Source organism: Bos grunniens, chromosome 12, assembly GCF_055505025.1.
Source record: "Bos grunniens cultivar Pamir isolate PY7600 chromosome 12, Bosgru_T2T1.0, whole genome shotgun sequence".
In the NCBI taxonomy this organism is placed as follows: Eukaryota; Metazoa; Chordata; class Mammalia; order Artiodactyla; family Bovidae; genus Bos; species Bos grunniens.
Window position 1 is genome coordinate 57,707,812 of NC_141176.1, and position 21,173 is coordinate 57,728,984.

The following is a 21,173-nucleotide window of genomic DNA, read 5'->3' on the forward strand; positions in this document are numbered from 1 at the left end:
CCTCTGTCTATGGGATTCTCCAGGCAAGAATACTGGAGTGGGTTGCCATGCCCTCCTCCAGGGGATCTCCCTGATCCAGGGATTAAACCCACATCTCTTATGTTTCCTGCATTGGCAGGAATGTTCTTTACCACTAGTGCCACCTTTGAGGCCCACTTTGGAGTCATATGCAAAGTAAATATTGCTAATGAAAATTTCAAGGATACACATATAATTTTCTGGCCAAATTAAAACAATATGAAACAATTTATTCTAACAATTTATTCTAATGTTAATTTATTCTAACATTTCCATCTACAAAGTATTTAGTTTCTTGACTATTTTTAAGGGAACAGCATTTTATTTTGAAAATTGCTATTTAGAAATACAGTTGGCTGTTTTCTTACCAAAATTATTTTATAAAGCAGGATAATGCACGCTTCCCAAGTGATTTTTATATGTATAAAGAAAAGAGAAATTTTAATGACTAACAAACAGCATGAAATGCTGAAACAAATGGAGAAGAAACACACTTTGGAGCTAGCACAGTTTATCAAGTAGGAGTAACAATAAATATAGAATTGTTGTAGGAGGAAGCCTGGGAACAGTTAAAGAAAAATCAGTTAGGATTTAGGATTTTCAGAATAAAATAGAATAACATGTATTGGAAATATTTAAATTACCAAATATGGGTAAATCCATTTGGTTCTGCTTTTTTTTTTTTTTTTGAATGAGGACAAAATTGTTAGCATCTGTTCTTATTTAGCCCACTATGATTCTGACATTAGCAGGTTTCTGAAAATTTTCTTTCCTAATGTGCAAAGAATCCTTTTGGCATTATCAGTCAGTGATATTAAAGAAATGCTTGAAATTGTAACCTCTTCTTTTTCCTTCTCCTGTCTCTCTTTTTCCTTCCTGTCTGTCTCCCTTTTCTCCCTCACTCTGCCTATCAAATCTCTATAAACCACTCTGATATCATTAAGCATTATTCTGAGCTTTGGATATTATTAAATATTTCTTAGTAATTTATGTTAGCAATTTATTCTGATTACTGTTATTAATCACTGAAATATTATAAGGAAAACTAAGAAGGACTATTTTGGAGTTTTCATTATATATTTGACTGAAGATTAAAGTGATGAAGTTAGTCATAAAAACACACTGAAAATCAAAAGAGATCTGTTTTTTTTTTGGATTGTGCACATTTATAGGCTTTATTTTTTTCATTTTTAGTTGAATATTTATAGAATTACAACTTCTGATTTGTACTAGTAGTTATATAAACACTAATTTAATAAATTATACCTTAAATTGTTTTCAAACAACAGGTTGCATGATAGCTATGCCAATTAACCAAACTCATTTGTTAAATTTTTATTATTTCCTTTTTCATGTTTTTGATTTTTAAATTCAATAATAAGGCTCTCTGGGGAAAATAGGAAAGACAACTAAGTAAGTCCAAAAACAACTTTAGAGATCAGAAGTAGAACCTCGGTGAGTTCATGGTGAAAAGGGTGGGCCTAGGATGAGAGAAATAAGGAATACCTTTTATATAGCATTATCAAAGTGATTGCATGTGAAGTGAAGTGAAGTCCCTCAGTCGTGTCCAACTCTTTGCGATCCCATGGACACCAGGCTCCTCCATCCATGGGGTTTTCTAGGCAAGAGTACTGGAGTGGGGTGCCATTTCCTTCTCCAGGGAATCTTCCCAACCAAGGGATCAGACCCAAGTCTCCCGCATTGTAGACAGATGCTTTACCGTCTGAGCTACCAGGGAAATCCATGGCAATTATTTTATGATGGACAGGGAAGCCTGGCGTGCTGCAGTCCTTGGGGTCGCAAAGAGTTGGACACGACTGACTGATTGAACTGAACTGACTATTTTATGATAGCAGTGCCTGCCAAGTCACTTCAGTCGTGTCTGACTCTGCACAACCCCATAGACAGCAGCCCACCAGGCTCCCCCATTCCTGGGATTCTCCAGGCAAGAATACTGGAGTGGGTTGCCATTTCCTTTTCCAATGCATGAAAGTGAAAAGTGAAAGTGAAGTCGCTCAGTTGTGTCCGACTCTTAGCGACGCCATGGGCTGCAGCCTACCAGGCTCCTCCGTTCATGGGAGTTTCCAGGCAAGAGTACTGGAGTGGGGTGCCATTGCCTTCTTGGATGATAGCAGTACAAAATTAATTAACACTAAACCACAAAACATCATTGAGGAAGATGAAGGAAAATCCAATTTAAGGGAAGAATATGCATGTTCATGAATCAGAGGACATTTAAAGATGTCAGTTAAGTGGATCTGTAGATTCAATGCATTCCTAATAAATAATGATAACTGTTTGGAGGGGGAGAGCCAAATATATTCTGAGAAATTATAGAGGAATACAGATGGTCAGAAATAACCAAGACACACTCATAGAAGGAACATAAATTAGGAAGTCTTAACTAATACATATTGTCTTATTGTTTAATTGTCAAGTTTTGTCCTACTCTTATTTTGTGGCCACCAAAAAGATGGCTTAAAGCTCAACATTCAGAAAACTAAGATCATGGCATCTGGTCCCATCAATTCATGAAAAATAGATGGGGAAACAGTGAAAACAGTGGCTGACTTTATTTTTGGGGGGGCTCCAAAAATCACTGCACATGGTGATTGTAGCCATGAAATTAAAAGACGCTTACTCCTTGGAAGGAAAGTTATGACCAATCTAGATAGCATATTGAAAAGCAGAGATATTACTTTGCCAACAAAAGTCTGTCTAGTCAAAACTATTGTTTTTCCAGTGGTCATGTATGGATGTGAGAGTTGGACTGTGAAGAAAGCTGAGCACCAAAGAATTTATGCTTTTGAACTGTGGTGTTGCAGAAGATTCTTGAGAGTCCCTTGGACCACAAGGAGATCCAACCAGTCCATTCTAAAGGAGATTAGTCCTGGGTGTTCTTTGGAAGGAATGATGCTAAAGCTGAAACTCCAGTACTTTGGCCACCTCATGCGAAGAGTTGACTCATTGGAAAAGACCCTGATGCTGGAAGGGATTGGGGGAAGGAGGAGAAGGGTACACAGAGGATGAGATGGCTGGATGGCATCACCGACTAGATGCATGTGTGTCTGGGTGAACTCCAGGAGTTGGTGATGGACAGGGAGGCCTGGCATGCTGCAATTCATGGGGTCACAAAGAGTCAGACATGACTGAGCGACTGAACTGAATTGAACTGAAAAAGGGACTGTAGCCTGCTAGGCTCCTCTGTCCATTGGGATTTCCCAGCCAAGAATACTGAAGTGGGTTGCCATTTTCTTCTTCAGGGGATCTTCCCAACCCAGGGATTGAACTCATGTCTCCTGCACTGGCAGGTGGATTCTTTATCACTGAGCCATCACATAAGTGTATGTTAAGTCTTGCTAAGCCATTAATTAAAGATAATGTTAAGCAAGAAGTCTGATGTATAAATTTACATATTCTACATATCAGTGTATAAAGTTCAAGGGTAGGAAAAATTAGTGTGTCACAGCCATATCAGTAATGATATTTTTGGAAGTAGCGGTTAGTGACATGTGAGAGGTCTGAGGTGGCTATCATGCTAGTAACATTCTATTTCTCTACATGAATCATGGTTGTATGAATGAGTCTACTTTATGAATATTTGATATTCCAGACCATTATGATTTAGACATTTTTCTATAGGTACATTATATTTCAATAAGCATTTATTTCAAATATTAAAATTATTTATTTATTTTATATATTAAATACAAATGACTGCACTCGCTTTACACTTGAAAAAAACTTAGACAATATTGCAAGTTTGCAGTTAATCACTGCCAAGAGAAGTATCCAAGGTCCATGTCTTTATATAATAATAATACTGTCTCTAATGAAAACCTGAATTATTTTCAGTGGGAAACTGAAAATTGCATTACTCATTTGGTTGGAAAGAAAAGTAGAATAGGGTTAGAATGATTAGAAGGTTAAGTGAAGATATTAGTTGTTCTGTTGTGTCTGGCTCTTTGTGACTCCATGGACTGCCAGGCTCCTCTGTCCATGGAATTCTCCAGGTAACAATACAGGAGTGGGTAGCCATTCTCTTCTCCAGGGGATCTTCCCTACCCAGGGATCAAACACGTGTTTCCACCATTGCGGGCAGATTCTTTACTGCCTGAGCCACCAGGGAAGCCCAGAGTGATTAGAATCAATGATTAATATAAGCACTAAATTAAATTTAAGAGATAAAAAGTGACATGGATTGAAGGTGTGTCCTTCATTGATTTTACATATTATGTCTTTCACTGTAAAGGCTAAGGAAATACACATTTAGAAGAGTTTTCAAGGTAAATGATTGATGGATTTAACACTGCCCTGATCTCACAGCAGGTTATTACAGAAGGTGAAATTCTTTTGATTTTTCATATAAGAATATCATCGTTTCCCTAGGCTTCTAATTTTATTTTTTTTGTGTGTGTGAAGATAGTTTATCAGCCACTGAACATAGCTGTCAGTTTTACATTTACTTAAAATTATCTATATTCTTGATTACTACTGTCTAGATTTATTGGAATATTTTATGCAACAGTTTATTTGAAACAGTCTTAAGTCCTTTGCTTTGGCCAATACTTTTATTAGAATAAAGTCTTATTGCAATATTTTCTTCACAGAAAAATATAAGAAACTTGCTTTTATACCGTGCAAATATAAAAAGAAACACATCTTAAAAGTGTATACTTTTATACTTGACTGAATTTCAAAAACTTAAATAAATAGAAAATAATGTTGAAAAACTGATGTAGTGACTCACAATTTGATCTGTTTCACTACTAGTTGAATAACTTTTTCAAGGGTAGATATTAAGATCAGGAGGCGTTTATACAAATTGCTACTTCTGATTCCTCCTACACTCACTGTGACTAAGTGGTGTTGCCTTCCATGGTTCTAAAAGAGTAAAATGAACTAGTGTACTCAGTTAATGAGACGGTGTCCCCACTCCCCTGCCTGAAAGTTTTTCTCAGAAACTTACAAAAAGAGAAATAAATCTAGTGATAACATGTATGTGAATCTCTGTATGTAAATTTTAGTCATAAGACAGAGAAATAAAGATTTTGAGGACATTTACATCTAAATATTGACTAATATTTGCATAATAGAAATAAGCACTAGAATGAATATTACAGGGTCTCAGTTTTAGGGGTGACCCACAACTATCTGTTTGATTTTGGACGGAATATATTAATAATGATAATGCCATAAATGACATCTGAGTTGATATGCTTTTTTGTAGCGATTATTCCTTTCAATAATTAATGAGGCTCCCTTGGCGGCTCAGATGGTAAAGAATCTGCCTGCAATGCAGGAGACCTAAGTTCAATCCCTGGGTTGGGAAGATCCCCTGGAGAAGGGAATGGCTACCCACTCCAGCATTCTTGCTTGGAGAGTTACATGGACAGAGGAGCCTAGCAGACTACAGTCCACAGGGTCGCAAAGAGTAGGACACGACTAAGCAACTAACACTTTCACTTTTAAAAATTAATGTAGCATCTACTGGAAATGTAGTTTTATCATGCTGTGTTCTCTAGATAATGGAATTTTGGGGAAGGAATAAAAGGTATTATTCTTCCTTCCTAGGAGATTAACCTGGGAAATCTTTTTTGAGGTGTCATCTCTCTCATGCTATCGGGGCTTCAAAAGAAAAGATGACAGCTGTTGAAGGCTGTTTCGATAACTTCTAAACAGGGCTTTCTATTTCAAAAATCTAGACCAATCTAGACCAGTTTAGCATATTGTCCCACAGGGTTTGGGATGGTGTAAACTGATGATCAGGTAATGAAACAGATCTATATATAAGCGTTGGAAAGATGATCAGGGACTGCTAGATGGGATTTGCAATAATGTTTTGTAGTTACAAGGGAAGCACCACATGCAGCCCACAGACTTCATCTGAAAACTAAACCCTTACCTCAGATAACTCAGAAATGCCAGACGTGTTTTTCCTTACTAAATGATGTTTCAATAATCCAACATGATTCTATTCTATAGTTAGAATAGGAAACCGGAGTCCAAAATGGCAGTGGCTAAAAGACAAAGAAGGGAAAATCCCGCAAAAACAGAACAAAGGAAGGTCCGAGGACCGGAGTGAGGACCTCAGGTAGAACAAACAGTGCTTCTGGCTAGCCCAATTAACATAGGGCAGGCCAAGTGGAGAGGAAAAAACATATAAAAAGAGGAGCCAAAGGGCCAGGGCTTTGGGTTGTCTTTGGGTTGGTATGCCCTCATGCCTCGAGGATGTATTTTCCTGCTATTTTCTTAATAAAATTGAGCTGTAACACGGAACTGTAACATTGATCTAAGAGCTGTAACATGGTCTGTTCGAGACCCAAGAGCTAAAACATGGTCTGTCTGAGAGCTATGACACGCCAAGGGCTCTAATGTCCGTTGCTTCAAATATTTGTTGAGAAGAGACAGAAACGAGGAGAATACACTCGCCTGACAATTCTATCCTATAACTTACCAATATATTGTCCAGGTATTTAATATTTGTTGAACATTTCATTTTCATTCCATGGTTTAGATAGATAGATAGGTAAATTGTAGATACAATTAACATATTTGCACATACTTTGTTAGTAGAATTAATTAGAAAATTAAATATTATTTTAAATAACATAGTTTTAAAAAGTTTTTAAATCTCTAATTTCTACTAAAGATGCATATATTAGGGGAATCATAAATGTTTTGAGAAATGTCAGAAGTAAAATTGGAATCTAAATATAGTAATTAGAGAAGCAGATGAAAATAGTTTAGGTTGGCTTGAAAATAAACTCAAAGGAAGTGACAATTTTCACAACTGTAGAAGTAATTTTACTGAAAACAAATATGTAAAAATTGTTGATCATTATTTTATCCCTCATAGCATAGTTTATATTTCCACTTATTGCAGGTCTTATGATAATTTGCGTAAAAAATATGTTGCCAACAATTTTTCAAATTTCTGAATATTCTTTCCTAAAAAATAGCATCAACCATTTTAAAATGTATTAACATAACAATTCTACTAACTATCCTCTGGCAAGTAAAATTCAGAATGTTTCCAAAATACTAAAAACCTGAGTTAATGTATTTTTCTCATTTAAGCTAAACATGGTCCATATTTTTCCTTTTTCATAATGGTGTCAAGGCTATCTGTCTAATAATCAGATATTGATGACAATATGCTTAAAGTTTTATGATAACTGATACAATCCAGTTGTAGAAAAGAGATAAAAATTGATTATTCCAAGAGGATGAAGTATAAATATGTCTGTTAACACAATTTGATCTTACTGAACTCCTTTCTACATAAACTAATGGTTCACTTTTGAATAAAATGTGCATTATGAAGATGCCTTCATCTAAAACCAAACCTATGAAACTTTAGTAGCATTTTGAATTTTAAAATGAGCAAAACTATTAGTTTTAATCATTTGGTATAAATTAATTTTTAAAGTTCTTTAGTGTCTAAAGTTCTAAAGTTCTTTAATTTAGAAGCGTTACCAAAGAATGACTGATCCAGCTGAGATTCATTTGCATAGAAATGTCCTTTCGTTTATGTCTGCATGACAATTTTGTTTTCTCATTTCTTATGCTAACTCCCCTTTTTCTTTTTATTGTCTGACTCTTTGTGATCCATGGACTATAGTCTGCCAGGCTCCTCTGTCCATGGAATTCTCTAGGCCAGAATACTGAAGTGGGTAGCTGTTTTCTTCTCCAGAGGATCTTCCCAACCCAGGGATCAAACCCAGGTCTCCCACATTGCAGGCAGATTCTTTACTGTCTGAACCATCAGGGAAGCCCAAGAATTCTGGAGTAGTTAGTCTATCCCTTCTCTAGGGGATCTTCCCATCCCAGGAATTGAACCAGGGTCTCCTGCTTATTCTTTACCAGCTGAGCTACAAGAAAAGCCATTGAATTTAATCTTGTCATCATAATATCTAGGTTCTATTATCCCTAATTCTGTTGGTCTACCGTGTTATAGTCTCTTGTATCTTATTTCTCTCTCTCTCTCTCTCTCTATATATATATATATATAGTACTCCTAGAGTTTTCTTCTCACCTACTCTTCTACTGGAACTTCTGATCCTGACTGGTGAAATCATAATTATTGATTTGTGCTGGCTAGATATCTACATTCATCACCTTTGGCAGGAATTGTCATTACTCTATGATTAAATTTAATTCTCACTTCCTATTAGGAATGACAGTATATGTAGCCTAAATTTATTATCACCTACCCTGTGTCAGGCTTGAGTTTATATCCCAGTTAAATCATTTATCAGTTGTTTGATTTAGGGCATTTTTATTTATCCTCTAAAACTTTCCATTTCCTCAGCTCTTAAAGGATAATAATAGGGAAATATGGATGTAAAAAATAAACAAGTATAAGATGTGTTATATATTCCAAACACTAAACTCATTATTGTTAATTTACATGAGGTTAAAGTTTTTAACAACCATGCATTCTTTGTCCTCTTATCTTGGCATTATCCTCCACCCTTTTAAAATGATAAAGTAAGTACCCAGGTTAAAGTAGAATTTGTGTATGAAACATGTTAGGTTTATCAATTAGAATTGATAAAAATGGGAGTGAATTAAATAAGAGAGGGGTTCTTTCTCTAAAATATAAATTTCAAACGTAAGCAATCAGGGCTGATATTGCATCCCTAAGATCATCAGAAATCCACACAACCATCTTTACTAATCCAACCTGGAAAACAAAATCCTCCTTATAGTCACCAGGAAGGATGGAGTGATGAAGGAAAGAAGCAAGGAATAAATAAGAATCCATCTTTTTCTAATAGCTTCTAGAAGTTGGTTGCTGTCACTTTCACATGCATCTCTGATTTAAAATGTAGTCACAGATGTAGAAACGAGGCCATACCTCGTTGCAAGAAAATCTTTTTTTTCCAAATAAGAACGAATCAACTAATAATCTGGGATTTTACTAACACATAAGAATGAAGGAAAGAATATCAGGGCCCCATAAGCATTTTTATACTCTCAATCTTTCACCTTTAAATGATCAACACACACCATTCCTCTGGAATAAAGATCATACTCAACCTACATGAAAGACAACACTATTACACCTGCTTCAAAGTCCAGGACCTATTGCATACATATGAGCCTCTCCATCTGGTTCAGAAAGATAGAAAGTAAATAAATAAGTATATGCATAAACACATATATACATAAGTACATACAGTCATGCTCTCATATATTCATGTGTAAATGGATTTTACAGGTCAATATAGGTAATATGTCATGAACAGAATTGTATAATTAATTCAAGCCTCAGCAAATGAGATCCATTGAAAATAAATCTAGGCAAGTTGATTGCTTACAAAATGCCTGTTATACACTAGAATAATAGACATAGAATAACCATGAAACTATAATTAAAAAAAAAGGAATATTTAAAAAAAAAAAGAATATGTAATGCATATAATCAGTTCAGTTGCTCATCCTGACTATTTGCGACCCCATAGACTACGGCACACCAGGCGTCCGTGTCCATCACTAACTTCTGGAGCCTACTCAAACTCATGTCCATCAAATCAGTGATGCCATCTAATCATCTCCTCCTATCATCCCCTTCTCCACCTGCCTTCAATCTTTTCCAGCATCAGGGTCTTTTCCAATGAGTCAGTTCTTAGCATCAGGTGGCCAAAGTATTGGAGCTTCAGCTTCAACATCAGTCCTTCCAATGAATATTCAGGACTGATGATTTCCTTTAGGCTGGATTGATTGGATCTCCTTGAAGTCCAAGGGACTCTAAAGAGTCTTCTCTAACACCACAGTTCAAAAGCATCAATTCTTCAGTGCTCAGTTTCCTTTATAGTCCAACTCTCACATCCATACATGACTACTGGAAAAACCATAGCTTTGACTAAATGGACTTTTGTTGGCAAAGTAATATCTCTGCTTATTAATATGCTGTCTAGGTTGGTCATAACTTTTCTTCCAAGGAGCAAGCGTCTTTTAATTTCATGGCTACAGTCAAAATCTAGAGTAATTTTGGAGCTCTCCAAAATAAAGTTTCTCACTGTTTCCATTATTTCCCCATCTATTTGCGATGAATTATGGGACCAGATGCCATGATCTTGGTTTTCTGAATGTTGAGTGTTAAGCCAACTTTTCCACTCTCCTCTTTCACTTTTATCAAGAGGTTCTTTAGTTCTTCTTCACTTTTTGCCATAAGGGTGGTGTCATCTGCATATCTGAGGTTATTGATATTTTTCTTGGCAATCTTGATTCCACCATGTGCTTCATCTAGCCCAGGGTTTTGCATGATGTACTCTGCATACAATTTAAATAAGGGTGACAACAGACAGCCTTGACATACTCCTTTCCCAATTTGGAACCAGTCTGTTTTTCCATGTCCAGTGCTAACTGTTGCTTCTTGACCTGCATACAGATTTCTCAGGAGGCAGGTCAGGTGGTCTGGTATTCCTATCTCTTTAAGGATTTTCCACAGTTTGTTTTGATCTACAGGGTCAAAGGCTTTGGCGTAGTCCATGAAGTTGAAGTAGATGTTTTTCTGGAACTCTCTTGCTTTTTTGATGATCCGGCAGATGTTGGTAATCTGGTCTCTAGTTCCTCTACCTTTTTAAATCCAGGTTGAACATCTAGAAGTTCACGGATCACATATTGTTGAAGCCTGGCTTGGAGAATTTCAAGCATTACTTTGTTAGTGTGTAACATGAGTGCAATTGTGGGTAGTTTGAACATTCTTTGGCATTGCCTTTCTTTGGGAATAGAATAAAGACTGACATTTTCCAGTCCTGTGGCTACTGCTGAATTTTCCAAATTTGCTGGCATATTGAGTGCAACACTTTCACAGCATCATCTTTTAGGATTTGAATAGCTAAACTGGAATTCCATCACCTCCACTAGCATTGTTTGTAGTGATGCTTCCTAAGGCCCACTTGACTTCACATTCCAGGATGTCTGGATCTAGGTGAGTGATCACACCATTGTAGTTGTCTGGGTCATGAAGATCGTTTTTGTATAGGTCTTCTGTGTATTCTTACCACCTCTTCTTAATATCAGAGAAGGCAATAGCACCGCACTCCAGTACTCTTGCCTGGAAAATCCCATGGATGGAGGAGCCTGGTGGGCTGCAGTCCATGGGGTCACTGGGAGTCGGACACGACTGAGCAACTCCACTTTCACTTTTCACTTTCATGCATCGGAGAAGGAAATGGCAACCCACTCCAGTGTTCTTGCCTGGAGAATCCCAGGGACGGGAGAGCCTGGTGGGCTGCCATCTATGGGGTCGCACAGAGTCGAACACGACTGAAGCGACAGCAGGAGCAGCAACTTCTTAATATCTTATACTTCTGTTAGGTCCATACCATTTCTGTCCTTAATTGTGCTCATCTTTGCACACAATGTTCCCTTGGTATTTCTAATTTTCTTGACGAGATCTAGTCTTTCCCACTCTATTGTTTCCCTGTATTTCTTTGCATTGATCACTGAGGAAGGCTTTCTTATCTCTCCTTGTTATTCTTTGGAACTCTGCATTCAAATGGGTATCTTTCCTTTTCTTCTTTGCGTTTATAGAAATTGTTAAATTCTACTGGCTTGAAAGTGCAAAGACTTTCCCAGGAGCAAAATAAATTCCTTGTTCATCTAATATGGCATCTGTCAGATCCAGTTCTTTTTATGAGTTCCTCCCCTTGATCTGCATATTTTCCTTTGAGAGCCTGGCTCTCTCTGGGCATTCTTTCTTAAGTATTATTAGAAAATAATTATAGTAGAGTGTCAAATAAAAGCAATGGATAGTCATCCAGTGTTGGCTTCATATTCTTATGGACTTCCTCCTGCTGAAATATGTTTGATAGTCTGAAGATGTACCTTTAAAAAGTGAATATGATTTTGTAGGCCATGTTTTTCAATTCCTTTGGAAATAAATTCCAATAAAACAGCTTTTCTAATTTAATTTTTCCCAGAAAATTTTATTTGCAAGAGCATCATCCAAAGAGTTTATGTGGATGTAGTTCTGAGTATTAAGGCTATGTCATTGTGTATTTTTCCATTTTTTCTATTTCTCAGGCAAATACTTAAAGTATATCTGATACATGGACATGGCTAGATAAGGAACACTTCAAATACCTTGTAAGCCAGTAGGCTGAAATCTGTATTTTACAGCAACATCTTAGTTGTGAATACTGATACACTGGGGTGGGGTCGGTGGGGGGGAAGAAAACACTCATGGCTAACTTCTTTTGGCTTCTTAAGCCCTTCAGGACTCCAAAATATCAAATTCAGAAATTTTAGATGGTAGCGCACAGGCAGAAAACTCCTTCCTTTTTGTGTTTCTACCCTATTACCTTCTCATCTTATATTCTGGCCAGATTAAGCCTGAATTTACCTCTTTCATAGAATTTGGCTGAAAGCACCAAAATGTGGCCAATATACATCAGCATTAAACATTTTTCTATAATTTTCTCACAGTAACACTTTGGTTAGAATATGTTCATGCTTCTACAGCGAAACAAGTCACTCTTTAATCATATGTTTTGTTTTGTTGTTTTCTCTCTCATAAAAAGGATCATCAGTTTTCCAGTCTGTCTCCAACTTTTCCCTGCCTATTGCCTGTTCACTTCTACTAAGCTGATGCCAATATTTTTAGGTTTTGTAGCAATCCACTTCCAGATGCAGAATTCTCTCTTGGCTAAAGTTAGGTTGAGCTGACAATGATATAAAATCCAAGATATTTCATAGAAGTGTATTTCTTTTCAACATAAAAGCTCTGAGAGTAATCTAGTTGTTATGGTGGCTCCATGATTGTTACAGAAGGAAAAAAAAAAAATCTGTCTTCTCAACCAAGCTTGACTTGTGACCCCTGACTCATTGTCCAAGATTTTTCTTTATTCCCCAAATACCACATATATATTACAGATTGCAAGAATGAGGAAGGGAAATAAAAAGGAAGGGGCCAAATGGAGCATACCAGTTATTCTTAGGAAGTTTCCTGGAAGCACTCTTCCCAAGTTGTTGTTCAGTTGTTGAGTTGTGTCAGACTCTTTGCCATTCCATGGACTGCAGTGCACCAGGCTTCCCTGTCCTTCAGTATTTCCCAGAGTTTGCACAAACTCACGTCTATTGAGTCAGTGATGCTATCTAACTACCTTATCCTCTGCCACCTCCTTCTCCTTTTGCTTTCAATCTTTCCCAGCAGCATGGTCTTTTTCAATGAGTCAGCTCTTTGATTCAGGTGGTCAAAGTATTAACTGCAGTTTCATTATGTGGACTGAGATGGTTCAAAGCAGAACAAAAGATGATTTATTATTCCAGGTTCTCATGTTCCCTGTCATATTTAGGGTTTTGTGACAATGGAATAAGAGGGATAAACATTAGGGACCAACAAACTTTTTTTTTTTAAGTTAACATATTAATGTAGAGACAAGCTATGGTTTTAGACTTGAGAATGATGAATAATCTTGGCTAGCTTCTAAATACTGCTCAGTATTCTTGTAATCACCTCTAACTGCCTTCCATGCTATTCTTCAAAATCATCCACACAGGAAAATAAATAAAATATATGGTGGGGTGCTTCCACACCTGCAAAATGAAGCAGTGAGACTAGATGATCTCAGAATTCTCCAGTATTTATTATTAAATGGGTTTCTTTTCTAACAATAATGTAATTTTGTTATCTTTCCAATATACTGTGAGGTCCCAGTAAATAGGAATACTGTATTTTTCCCATTCTTAACTATATTACTCATAATGACCCTACCTGGGTCATTAATTTTTTTAAGTTGAATAATTTTTAATTAAAAAACATGTAAATAGCTATAATTTAAATATATCTAGAACTAGCCTCAAGTACTTTGGTTTTCAAAACCCACAAGAGCATATTTATCAATGGAAAGAAGGAAAGCAACTGATCTTTGTGACATTGGATTTTTGAAAAATTCTGTTTTCACAAATGGGTTTCCCATCAATGGTGCAGTACACCTAGAAAATATGAGAGTAAATTAGGTCTAGGAAGAACTGGACTTTCTATAAAGAATAGTAAAATTACATTTTAAATGAATACTAATATAGTCTTGGTGTTTCATGGGTTTGCTGGCTTTAACTACTTTGCTTTAAAAAAATTCACTGATTTATGTTTGCTAATTTCTCTTCATCAGGTCAAAATCTGAGTAACAAACTACCCTCAAATTCATAATCGTTTACTTTTCTACACCTTTACTGAAGTATAATTGATACACAATAAATTGTACCTATTTAAAATGTATAATTTGAAAATCTTGAACTGATAATTTTAATGTCTATATTTATTCATTTTATTGTGAAAGTAAATACTAGATGTCAGGACCAAGACAGATTATTATTGATTACAGCAGTAACCACACTGTTTCTCCTTTATCCCAATAAAAGAGGAAACTTGGAATTGGCTGTGCTGGGTCTTGGTTGCTAAGCAGGCTTTTCTTTAATTGCAGTGCATGCACTTCTCATTGCAATGGCTTCTCACTGCAGAGCATGGACTCTGGGATGCATGGGCTTCAGTAATTGTGGTACATGGGCTTAGTTGCTCCACAACATGTGGAATCTTCCTGGACCAGGGATCAAACCCATGTCTCCTGCATTGGCAGGCAGATTCTTTACCACTGAGCCACCAGGGAAGCCCTCTTCTTGTCTTTTTGTATTCCTCTCTACTGTACCTCTCTGTACCACCCCAGGCAAACTTGTCTGCTTTAACTACTTACTCTAGGTGTTTTTGTATTTTTGTTTATTAAAACTTATTGAACTAAGACTTTTCAGGTAGGGTTGTTATGTGTCATATAGTTAAAAATGAAAGAAAATGCAGTATTCCTACTCAGCCATAAGAAGGAATGCATTTGAGTCAGTGTTAATGAGGTGGATCAACCTAGGGCCTATTATACAGAGTGAAGTAAGTCAGAAAGAGAAAAACAAATACTGTATATTAATGCATATATGGAATCTAGAAGGATTGTACTGATGAACCTGCTCACAGAGCAGCAGTGGAGATGCAGACATAGAGAACATACTTAGGGACAAGGGTGGGGGAGAAGAGGGAGAGGGTGTGATGAATGGAGGAGTAGCATGGGCGCATATACACTAACCTATGTAAATAGAGAGCCAATGGGAATTTGCTGTATGACTCAGGGGACTCAAACTGGGGCTCTGTAATAACCTAGAGGGGTGGGAATGGGTGGGAGATGGGTGAGAGATTCAGGAGGGAGGGGGAATATGTACACCTATGGCTAATTCATGTTGATATATGACAGAAATCAAATCAATATTGTAAAGCAGTCATCAATCAATTAAAAATGAATAAATATATATATTTTTAAAATGCTGTATTCCTATTATTAGGACTTCATAGTACATTGGAATGATATCAAAATTGCATGTACGTATCTTCCAGTTTCCATTTCCTCAGATTTCAGTTTTGACTGAGAATTCTGTCAGCTACTTTGGCAAGTAAATGGCTAACATTAAAAGAAAATACATACACACTCATATTTGCACATACTTTGGGTTATTAAATAATGATTCAAATGCAGTATAACTACAGCCTTCTAGAAAGATGTGTGGGTACATGTGTGTGTATATTTGTGTGAGAGATTTTATTTTCTTTTGTGACAACTGGTGTAGATCATTTACTGTTTCAGGAATGAAGTTATCAATTATTGATCATTTATACCAACAGAAACCAGGATATCCAAAAGAGAAAAGTAAATGACTTTACTGGAAATTTTTAGGGAAAAAAAAAATGCAAGGGCTTTCAAGTGTTAGTTGACATTAAATAATGTAGTTTAATAATGTTGAATCTGTTGTTTCTTGATTAACTTACTTTGGAAATGAAATATATGTTCAATTTAAATTATCTAGCTGACATTTTTCTGTCAAAAAGAAGTAGAGGTGAGTGTCTTTTTTCACACAGCTCCTTTAGAATCCTTACATTTTGGGAATGTTGATATTATTATTCACTTGCCAAATATAGCACCTTTTATCCCAAGTAGATAATTATTAAAATCCATAACAGTTTTGTGAGTTTTAGCAAAAGAAGCCATAAAGTGGCAATCAAACAATGTAGAGTATCAGCCAGTCTTTTAAATTCATTTTCTTGTCAAACACCGGGTGATATGTGTGTCATATGTGTACATTTTAAGAACTGTTTGGGGTTTGTCATCTAAGCACTGAGTTTGCTGTGTTTAAACTCAAGGAATCTAAGAGTACACTCTTAGCCGACTTGAATCTAATTAATGTTCTATTGCATTTCCTTTTTAAAAGTTGAAATAATTAAATAATAAAGTTTCTTCAGAAAATGCTTTAAAAAGTGTTTCCTCTGTTGCTCTTTCTTTGTTTTTTTTAACTACAATGAATATTCTGACTTTTTTTTTTGTCTTAACATTTTGACATACTGGGAACATTTACTAAACTGCCATGAAAGAAAATATCAGAAGTGATTGACATATGTCAGAAGAATTAAGTTTAACTTTCTTTAAAGCACTGTTTCTTTAATCACCAGCATATTTTGCTAAACTGTCAATTCCTGTTCAATAATTGAAAGATGGGACTTAAAATTCTGCATTTCTAACAAACTCCCAAGTCCATGTCCCTGGTCCATGAAGCTCATGTATATTCTCAAGACTATAGAAAGCAGCTCCATTAAAATGTTTTTTAATCCCTGTGGAATAATTAAAATATATAGGTTTTAGGAATTATAGAGTAATTTTCTTTTACAGATTGTGTCATTTAATAATGCAGCTTAAAGTTGTTGAAAAGACCTATTTGAGTTTTGGGAAGGATGTTTGTGTGCTGTACTAGCTTCAGATACTAATGACAGGACCCACTAGATTTTCTCAGTACACAAAGACAAGGGGAAAGGAAGTGATTTATCTGCCTAATCAAGTTATTGCTTCAAAAGAAAAGTAGAATTTAATTTTTAATGGTTTAGATGACTCAGTGAATAGTCTGTTGTTCTAGATTATTTTCTCCATTCTTCCAATGGCATATTAGTCTCATCTAATATTTATCTTGAAGGTATGTTAGAAAGCTCACTTTCTATATTCTACCAGTTTGAAAGTTTGTAAAATAACTGGAGAATTTGATAGAAATTGTGCCTGTTAAGTTCAGTTCAGTTTAGTCACTCAGTAGTGTCCAAATCTTCGCGACCCCATGAATCACAGCACGCCAGGCCTCCCTGTCCATCACCAACTCCCGAGTTCACTCAGACTCACATCCATCAAGTCGGTGATGCCATCCAGCCATCTCATCCTCTGTCGTACCCTTCTCCTCCTGCCCCCAATCCCTCCCAGCATCAGAGTCTTATCCAATGAGTCAACTCTTCACATGAGGTGGCCAAAGTACTGGAGTTTCAGCTTCAGCATCAGTCCTTCCAAAGAAATCCCAGGGCTGATCTCCTTCAGAATGGACTGGTTGGATCTCCTTGCAGTCCAAGGGATTCTCAAGAGCCTTCTCCAACACCACAGTTCAAAAGTATCAGTTCTTCGGTGTTCAGCTTTCTTCACAGTCCAACTCTCACATCCATACATGACCACTGGAAAAACCATAGCCTTGACTAGACGGACCTTTGTTGGCAAAGTAATGTCTCTGCTTTTCAATATGCAATCTAGGTTGGTCATAACTTTCCTTCCAAGGAGTAAGCGTCTTTTAATTTCATGGCTGCAGTCACCATCTGTAGTGATTTTGGAGCCCAGAAAAATAAAGTCTGACACTGTTTCCACTGTTTCCCCATCTATTTCCCATGAAGTGATGGGCCCAGGTGCCATGATCTTCGTTTTCTGAATGTTGAGTTTTAAGCCAACTTTTTCACTCTCCACTTTCACTTTCATCAAGAGACTTTTGAGTTCCTCTTCACTTTCTGCCATATGGGTGGTGTCATCTGCATATCTGAGGTTATTGATATTTCTCCTGGCAATCTTGATTCTAGCTCGTGCTTCTTCCAGCCCAGCGTTTCTCATGATGTACTCTGCATATAAGTTAAATAAGCAGGGTGACAATATACAGCCTTGACGTACCCCTTTCCCGATTTGGAACCAGTCTGTTGTCCCATGTCCAGTTCTAACTGTTGTTTCCTAACCTGCATATAGGTTTTTCAAGAGACAGATCGGGTGGTCTGGTATTCCCATCTCTTTCAGAATTTCCCACAGTTTACTGTGATCCACACAGTCAAAGGATTTGGCATAGTCAATAAAGCAGAAATAGATGTTTTTCTGGAACTCTCTTGCTTTTTCGATGATCCAGTGGATGTTGGTAATTTGATCTCTGGTTCTTCTGCCGTTTCTAAAATCAGCTTGAACATCTGGAAGTTCGTGGTTCACATATTGCTGAAGCCTGCCTTGGAGAATTTTGAGCATTACTTTACTAGCGTGTGAGATGAGTGCAATTGTATGGTAGTTTGAGCGTTCTTTGGCATTGCCTTTCTTTGAGATTGGAATAAAAACTGACCTTTCCAGTCTTGTGGCCACTGCTGAGTTTTCCAAATTTGCTGGCATATTGAGTGCAGCACTTTAACAGCATCATCTTTCAGGATTTGGAATAGCTCAACTGGAATTCCATCACCTCCACTAGCTTTGTTCATAGTGATACTTTCTAAGGCCCACTTGACTTCACATTCCAGTATGTCTGGCTCTAGGTCATTGATCACCCCATCATGATTATCTGGGTCGTGACGATCTTTTTTGTACAGTTCTTCTGTTTATTCTTGCCACCTCTTCTTAATATCTTCTGCTTCTGTTAGGTCCATACCATTTCTGTCCTTTATCGAGTCCATCTTTGCATGAAATGTTCCCTTGGTATCTCTAATTTTATGACTTATTAAGAATGCATTTTACATAGAGTCCCATGAATTAACATAGGCATAAATTTTCCCTGCATATAGACAAGAAAACTGGAGAATTTACTTTTGGAGATTTCAGTTCCCTAGTATTTCACATGATGGAGCTCCCTGTGTTTATTTTTCTCTATGCCATTTATTATCAAGTATTAACAATTAGGAATGTCTGTTTCATTTTGTTTTTACTCAACTATTTTTAAAGATTACTTCCGAGATCATTCCTTTTATACTGAATACATTTTTAGTATGGGGAATGAGTCATGATGGCTTGCATATTACTGCTGGTGACTCAATTTGCCATCTATTTTCATAGACTGGTGTATGTATACACAGTATGCTAAATACTATATTCCTTTGTTTAACTTGGTACTAGTCACCCAGTTGATAGTGAACGCACAAAGAGTACTTCTCTTAAGAGAACTTTATGTAAACAAAGTGTCATGTATCTGGTGCTCAAAGAATATAAACAACTATGTTTTAAGAGATTGTGCTATACAAAGAAAGCAAAAGAAATAACAGCCTTTTCTAAGTATATGAAGCCTATTTTCTAAAGAATTTTTTTTATATATAAGCATATGGAATTTGGGACAACTGTAGAAAATACCCATATCTTTAAAGCATTAAAAAAACTATTGTTGAAAATAAGTGTCTTCAATGGAATTGCAACAATAAAGTTTCAGAAATAAATGGGTTATTTAAATGAATTAGAGCTATTTCCTCAATTTTTAGTATATGTGTTTATGTCATATGTAACTTTCAGTCTTAAAAGAACTCAGGGACAGAAAAGAACTTGCTGAAGGAAAACTGCTCTAAAAGGAAAACCATGGTTATGTCAATATTAAAATACAAAATACATATGATAAAAATACTGCAAGAAATGAATCATCATGTTCCACTGATTTATTTTAATAGACAAATAAATCAGCACAGATTTTTAAAATAATATCTGAGTACTTATGCAAACTTATGCAAACAGTACTTATGCAAACCACTTCCAGAGCTCCCTTAAACAAATATAAACCATAGTGACTTCTACTTTTTCCTCTTTCCTTCATCTCTTATCCCTTTATTTCTTCTCGTTCCTCCTTATTTTTCCTACTCATACCATATCTGACCCCCTTTCTTTGTACTATTTTTCTTTCCTCAACCTTCTTTATTGTCCTTTAACTGAAAATTTCAGTCCTACTGCCATGAGGTGGGATAGAGCTAGCTAAGTGTCCATGTGGAAAGGTGAATTCTCATGGAAAGGGGTCAGACCTTACCTTAGGTGGTAAAAGGAGTGCTCAAGTCTGTGCAAGGTTTAGCATGGCTTGTCGGAGTCTGAGCAGGATAAGGAAGGTATCTCAGCAGACACAAGGCTGGTATGAAGTTTCAAAACCCAAACCTTGAGGTCATTGTTGGCAATGGCAGACCATGGGCCCTGATCATTATAACACATTTGTCCTAACTGTGCCAGACTACAAGTTTTATATATCTCCCAATAAATTGTTTCTGTAGTTAGTTATACACTGTTATATACCGGTCACAGCCTATCTTCAAAATGCTTACTCCTCAGAGTAGTGGGGGTGGGGGTAGAGGGGCTTGCTTGCTGTTTGGTCCATCAGGGCTGCTCACAGAGCTGCTGTTTCCTCTTTGAAAGGTAACCTACTACATGTGCTTTTGTCCATCCTTCAATGTTACCTATGGGCATCGGGGCTTAGGAAACTGCAAGGTGTATGCTAACCCTCTGGCTATTGACATGATGTGCCTAAAGTCCTTCATCTCATATCCAGGAGTCATACGTCTGTTCTCAGATCCATAAAACTATGTCGGGTTAATTTTGTTAGTTTGCAAGAGGGGTAAATTCTCAGACACTTCACAAAAGATCATAGTGCAAGCTGAGTGAGGAACTGAATTGACCGAGAGCTGGTGTCTGGAATGTCATGACAGGATGAGGAGAACATCCGTGAGCACACCAAGTCATAGCCAGGAGTTTTGGTTCCTCATTGGCATGGCTGGATATTCAGGTGGCAGACAGGCAGAGACAGATAACCAGGGTAGGGAGGTTTAGCAGTTGCCCTGGTGTGTGCAGAGCCTTAGTGTGAAGTCAAAAGGTAATTCACCTGAGAGAGAGAGTGGCGGCAGTAATGGCAGATTGGTTGACTACAGGAACATTTATGAAATAATAGTATGAGTATAAATGGAACAGGCTGGTCATGGTTATAGTAGAGTGTTAAAATACAAAAGGATAAAAATTAGAATAAATAAACTTTAGGGGGTGTTGGACTGGAAGGAGAAGTATCCTTAACTCATGGTTTATCAATGTGTATATGTAGTTAAATAAATGAAT